A 6,601-nucleotide genomic window follows, 5' to 3' on the forward strand; every position below is an offset into this window, starting at 1 on the left:
CTATGTTCTAAGGACCTGGCATCTCATATTGTATTTAAAGATCCAACTCATTTTTTTTAAATGAGAAAAGGGCATGTTTATCCAGTGAGAGGCTTAACTTATTTTTATAGTCGGTGAATAATAGCTCTACAGAAAGGTATTGGCTTGGGTTTGTGAGCGAGCCTGGGGGAGCCTGAGAATAAGGATAATAATAGCACCTGATTCTTAGGGTACTTCATCACCCTGTCAGGGACCCCAGTGCCGGGCTGGACACACACGCAGACTATTCAATACAGGTTAGCTATCCCTACTGCAAATTGCCGAAATTATTATTAGAATTTAAACGTCACCCAGAGTTTCCTATCGAAAGACAAAGAATTTAACTCTTAAGGCTATAGAGTTGGTCAAATTTGATAGTTTTCAATTGTTAAAGTTCCAGACTTTATGAACATCGTGTCCTGGAATGTGTCATTGTTCTGAGTGCTGGGCAGTCCCCTCACGCTCTGAGCTTCGTCATCAAATCTGAAGGGGCTGTAGCCCTGCCCTCACCACCATATCCAGGAAAGAATTTCCCCAGGGTTGGGTCCCTTTGCCTCTCTCATTCAACTGTGAATATCCGCGGGCCAAGTATCAGAGGGGTGGAGGTAGCATAAGCAATGTTTAAATCTACAAATCACATTTTTTTACAGGTGAGTGGATGACCAACACCTCCGGTCAACTGAACTTCCCTCCCTCACAAGCATTCACTGTATCCCTCCAACTCTCTGTGTGTATCTTGTTTTCCTCGAAGCATGTGTCCGTCTGCTCCCTGCCTCTCCCCGTTGAGGTGGTTTTGTGCACTGGGATTGGTCTCCGTGCTCCGGTCTGTGATGCTGTTGTCAGCTGCCTTGGCGTCATGGGTAATGCACTCAGGAGCACATGCTGCCGTAGCCAGCACCATGCTTGTGATAGGTTGCAACTCGGGGCTTCGAGATCCATAGGGGTTTCCGTGGGGTTATTTGTGGAAGCAGATCACCAGTCCTTTCTTCCTCGTCTGTCTGAGCCTGTAAAGGCTGTTGAAATCTGCTTAGCGTCTTGGCAACATGTCAGCTTCCACATACAGGCAGGTGGTGGCTACTGCTGGAGGTCGATTGGCCAGGGAGCGAACCCCGGTCTCCAGTATGGCAGGTGCGGATGCAGTCCCTGAACTCGCACTTCTCTCTGAAACAAGATTTCTCTGCTCACAGAGAAAACAAGACCCCCAAATGAGAAGTGCAACTGAAGTTTGTTCTTTGTGTGAAGCAATTGACTGCCGGATGAACTTTGGGCCCAGGCAGATCACCAGGCAGCCCTAGAAAAAGGCTGATGATGCTCCTTTAATAAGGAAAAGGCAGTGCTAGAGTTCGGGTCTGGCTTCTCTGGCTCCCTGCAAACTAGCTGTGGGCAAACCGTATGCTTCTGCACGAAGTGGCAGCTTGCCACCGCAGCCATGGTCTTGCTTCAGCACACACTGTTGCTGGAGTCCTGCCAAGCTGAAAGAATTTACCCAGACGATCCAAAAAGCACTGGACCATTTCTATTTATGGACACTCTCCTTTACCAATTAAGAACGAAAGGGAGTTAGGCTTTTGGGTCCCTCTCCCTCCATTGCTATATTTTGCATTTAAAATGTTCATGCAAATGCTGACGTAACTAGAGCTATTTGGGGAGGTCTTATAAAAGGGCAGGAAATGTAGACCTACTGCCCAGTCTCTGGCTGGCATGTTAACAGCCAGTGCTTCAGTTTTTATCATAAGTGACTTTGAAAGCAGGTGACATGCCAGGCATTCCTTCTGGGAGGTAGCTAAGGTACTGATGGGATTCAAGGTAAAAGTCACCATGTCACTTGTAATTCTATTTGTGGGGTGGGGGTGGAGACAGAGAGTTCTCTGAAATGATTTACAGGGCCTTGGAAAAAGAAAAGTCGCTTGGGGGTGACCGAGCCTCAGATAAAACAACGGACAGGGGACTTCCAGAGTCTCAGCCTTGCCAGCCACGCCCCTGCCCGCTGGCCGGGGGAAATGCCCAGTCTCTCTCTGCTCTGTGGTCAGTGGCAAACCCTTGCCCAGAACCTTATCCCCCCATCACCAGGATTACCTTTAGATGATTGTGCTAATTTGGGGGAAGATTAGAGGAACATTGAAGTGCTGACTTCCTAGGATAAAATCCGTGATGGTTTAAAACACATGCCCTTAAGCAAACATTTCAGAAAGGTATCTTTAACTTCTTGTACACTGCCAAAACAGACACATTTGCCAAGGAGGGGGCTCTCGGCAATTCCTGGGTGGCCGTTCTGCCGGCAGGCCTCAGCTGCCAGTTCCGAGCTTATTAGAACCAGCAGAGATGTCAGGACTGGACTCTGAGCTGTGACTTTGCCATAATTGGTAGTCACATTCAGTGCATTTCGGGTGGGGAAGGACGAGGGAGGGGTTGGTGGTGTTTGAGTTTGCATATTTGAATCGGTTTTACTTTAATTATCACGGGATGTCTGGTGGTGTAGTGGCTCACACGTTGGACTGTTAACTGCAACGTCACCAGTCCAAATCCACCATCTACTCCTTGGGAGAAAGATGAGGCTTTCTACTCCCTTAAAGAGTTAACATCTTGAAAACCCACAAGAGCAGTTCTATCCTGTCCTATAGTGGTGCTATGGGTCAAAATCGACTTGACAACACCGATTTTGAAGTTTTGCTTTCAATTATTGCAGATTATTTTTATTATTTCATAGTAGTTGTATTGACATATGATTCACATACCATGCAATTCAATGTCTTAAATACACTTGAAGGTATTGTGCAATCAATACCACAATCAATTTTAGAACATTTTCTTCGTTCCTGTGTCTATTGTTACTAGCCTTGCATCTCCCTCCAGTCTCCCCTGTCATACCCTCAGAAACTATTAATCTAGTTGCTGTCTATAGATCCACAGATCTTGGATTTCATAGACAGGAAAATATACGAAACAAAATCGAACAAGCCACCAGCAACAAAGTAAAACACAGAAAACCTAAATTCAAAAGAAAACAGGAAATTATGAGGTTCACTGCAAAGATAAACTGAGGCCGGGCCAGAGAGAAGGAAAAGGAGAAGTTGATTCTGTGCTCCTGGGCGAGCTTCACGGGCTCAGCAAGGAGTCAGTGAGGTCGTGCTGGCCGCGTGGGAAGGGAGAGCAGAGGGAGACGGGAGCCCTGAGTTCCCTGACAAGGTTCACAGCCCCCCAGTGGGGATCTGAGAAGTCACACCTCTGTGGTGAAGAGCCAGTTTTTAAGCTGCTCAGGAAGGTAAACAAGAAGGGAGGGGTAGGGACTGCAGCTGCAGGGGTTTAAGCCATCTCCATCCATAAAATTCTGAGGTAGAATGGTGTCTTTATTGTTCCACCTGATACCAAGGAGATGGCTCATTGACCTGGATCCCCTTTGAAGCTAGCCATCTCAGTTCGATAAGAGCAGGTCAGGCTGTTCCTAAACACACACCCCCACCCCCACCCCGACCAGTACCCGACCCAACAGAAATAATAAAAATTACAACAAATTAGGAGGCCTAGCACTGCCTAGCCTGACTAAAAACCTACTACATAGCCACAGTAGTCAAAACAGCCTGGTACCGGTACAACGAGAGCTACATAGACCAATGGATCAGAACAGAAAACCCAGACAGAAATGTATCAGCCGGCAGGTACCTAATCTTTGACAGAGGACCTAGAAGTATCCAATGGGAGAAAGGCAGTCTCTTCAACAAGTGGTGTTGGACAAACTGTATTTCCAGAAGACGGCAACAAGATCCCTATCTTTCCCTGTGCGCAAATACAAACTCAAGATGGATTAAAGACCTAACTGTAAACCCAAAGCTCTCAGAATCATCAAGGAGAAGGGTGGAACAAAGGTAGGGGCTCTATTGCAGGGCACACATAGACTACCAAGTATAATGGAGGAGGCACAGCAGAAGCCAAGAGAGATGGCTGGGACATGAAATTACATCACGGTGCATGCACACCAAAGGACGTCATCGGGAGAGTGAAACGAGAGCCCATAGAGTGGGGAAAAGCTTACAACGACACGTTGGACAATGAGCTAATTATGAAAATATACAGAACTCTACAACAGCTCGATAAGAAAATAAAGAGAATGGGCACTGCTGGATGTTCCTCAGAAGCAACTCTACAGAGACGTGATGGTGGAGACCTTCAAGAACTTAATGATAGTAGCTTGGAGTCATCCATCTGCACAGCCTGTGAGGAATCAGCTTACCATCTGGCCTTCCCATCTTAGATTCATCCGGCCCTCGACGGACTTGAATCGAGAGAAGGATCCAGAGTGATAGCTGAGACTTGCCACCTCTACACCTGTCGATTGAAAAGAGCTGATAGAAGACCTGCTCTGATCTTCCTTGCCAAGATGCTGATAGAAGACCTGCTCTGATCTTCCTTGGAAGACGCTGCTGATCTTCCTTGCAAGATGATGATAGACAATATCTGCTACCCTGGACCAGTCATGTGGGCTTTTTTGCATCCTATATTCATTCACTTCACCTTGAGCCCTCACCCTCCCTGCTGGCCTCACCAGCAATAAAAACAAAGCTTTTGCCTAAGCATAGGTTTAGCAATAAAACTGGAGGAATAAGGATGAGACTTTGTATTTTGGGTTATTAGATTTTATGACAGTGAAGTTTACTCTATTATTGACCTGTGGTAATGTGTAACCAGTTAATGAGTTATTAGCAAATGTATTTTTTAAAAGGATACATTTATTCGTATTCACATTTGTAGTAATTTATCTAAGTACTTACACTTGAGCATTCATCAATATTGGGTAATGGATTTCATATATAAGTATTATTGTAAAATGCTAAGAAAATAGAAATTCAAGGAAATATTTACCAAATATGTTGTCTAGTAATTATAAGAAATAATGAAGTCTCACCAAAAAAAAAGAAATGGGGAAAAGACATGAACAAAAGATGAAATACCAATGGCTAACAAAAACATGAAGAAATGCTCATGATCACTAACCGTCAGGGAGATGCAAATTAAAACCACAATGAGAGACCATTTTATAGCTACAATGCTAGCCCACTTTTTAAAAAGCCCGAAGAGAAAACAACAAATGCTGGAGAAGATGTGGAGAGATTGGTACTCATACACATTGTGGGTGGACTTGTAAATACCTACAGCCATTGTGGAGAACGATATGGTGATATTTAAGGCAACTGGGAATTGAAATTCCATATGATCCAGCAAAACCACGATTAGACATAAATCCTAAAGAAATAAGAGGCACAGTATGAGTGGATGTGTGCTCCCCCATGTTCATAGAAGCACCAGTTCATAATAGCAAGAAATAGGGGTAGAGCATTTGACTGCATAATATCAAGAAACTGGAAGCAGCCCAAATGCCCAACAGTGGAAGAATAGATAAAGACACTATGGTGCATACACACAGTGGAATACTATGCAGCCCGAAAAACTGTGATGAAGGCATGAAACACCGCATGACATGGAAGGACCTGGAAACCATTATACTGAGTGGAGTAAGTCAATCACAAAAGAACAAGTATTGTATGCGTCTGTTACTATAAGGGAAAACACCAATTAAACAAATCTTAGGGACCAATTCCTGAAAAAAAGGGGAGAAGGCTACCTACCAGCCAGGAACCATACATTACCACATCCCTTTTGTATACCTCACAAGAGTCACCTTGAAGGAGGAGACCTCACATTGTCTGGGGTCCCTCCTTCAAGAGGGGAGAAATGGGAGAAGACCATCCTCTCGAGGTTATACAACACTGAGACAAGGCTGGGACAAATCAATGCGTTTCCCCCACCCCCACCCCGAATGGAAGGAGAACTTGCTGGAAATTCAAGCCAAGACCAGGAGAGGGGAGCATCTATATTTTGGAGGAGACACTGATAGTTCTGTTGGTGAGTATGGTGGGTTAATGGGGGGAATAATCTCACATTGGGAAGGGATGCTAAACAATGATTGTAGGGAACCTAGGGGAACAGTGGATCAGATTGTATGTTCCTGGGGAGATAGTATAACTGTGTTTCTACCCAACCCTCGGTGAACAATGCCAAGGACTAAGCACCATGATGACCTTAGACACTGACCTTGGAGGCAACATGGCATAACCCAGGGGCTACACCAGAAGGATTTAACATAGAGGCCCAGCTGCCTCAAAGTTGCCTGCACCCTTGGACTGAGATTGGGGTACTCGGATAGAAGAAGCAGAAAGTGGCCACCGCAGGACTGTGTAAGTGGTGGTCATTGAACCTTTTAGGGAACCCCTGGCTTGGTGGGTGTCCAAAGGAAAGGGACCCAGAATGTGTTGGGCAGGGATCTACACTTGGAAGAATTGATCCAGTCATATCCCCCCTGGCACAAATTCCCACACTTAGGGCAAAGAAGCCTCAGTCAAATGGGAGATCAAGCTGTGTAGGGCGGCAACGAATGGGTTGCAGCTCAAGGTAGAACTGTACGTGCATAGACTCCTCATACCCACAGTGTCTGGAGTGCTGTGTCCTTGGGAAAATTGCTGATGTTATCAGTGTAATCGCCTTATACTCCAGGGAGATGATTGTCAATGTTTTCCTCTTTTCATTCTAC

This window comes from Echinops telfairi, unplaced genomic scaffold, assembly GCF_000313985.2.
Source record: "Echinops telfairi isolate 266 unplaced genomic scaffold, ASM31398v2 ScPeMD7_7424;HRSCAF=8462, whole genome shotgun sequence".
Taxonomy (NCBI): domain Eukaryota; kingdom Metazoa; phylum Chordata; class Mammalia; order Afrosoricida; family Tenrecidae; genus Echinops; species Echinops telfairi.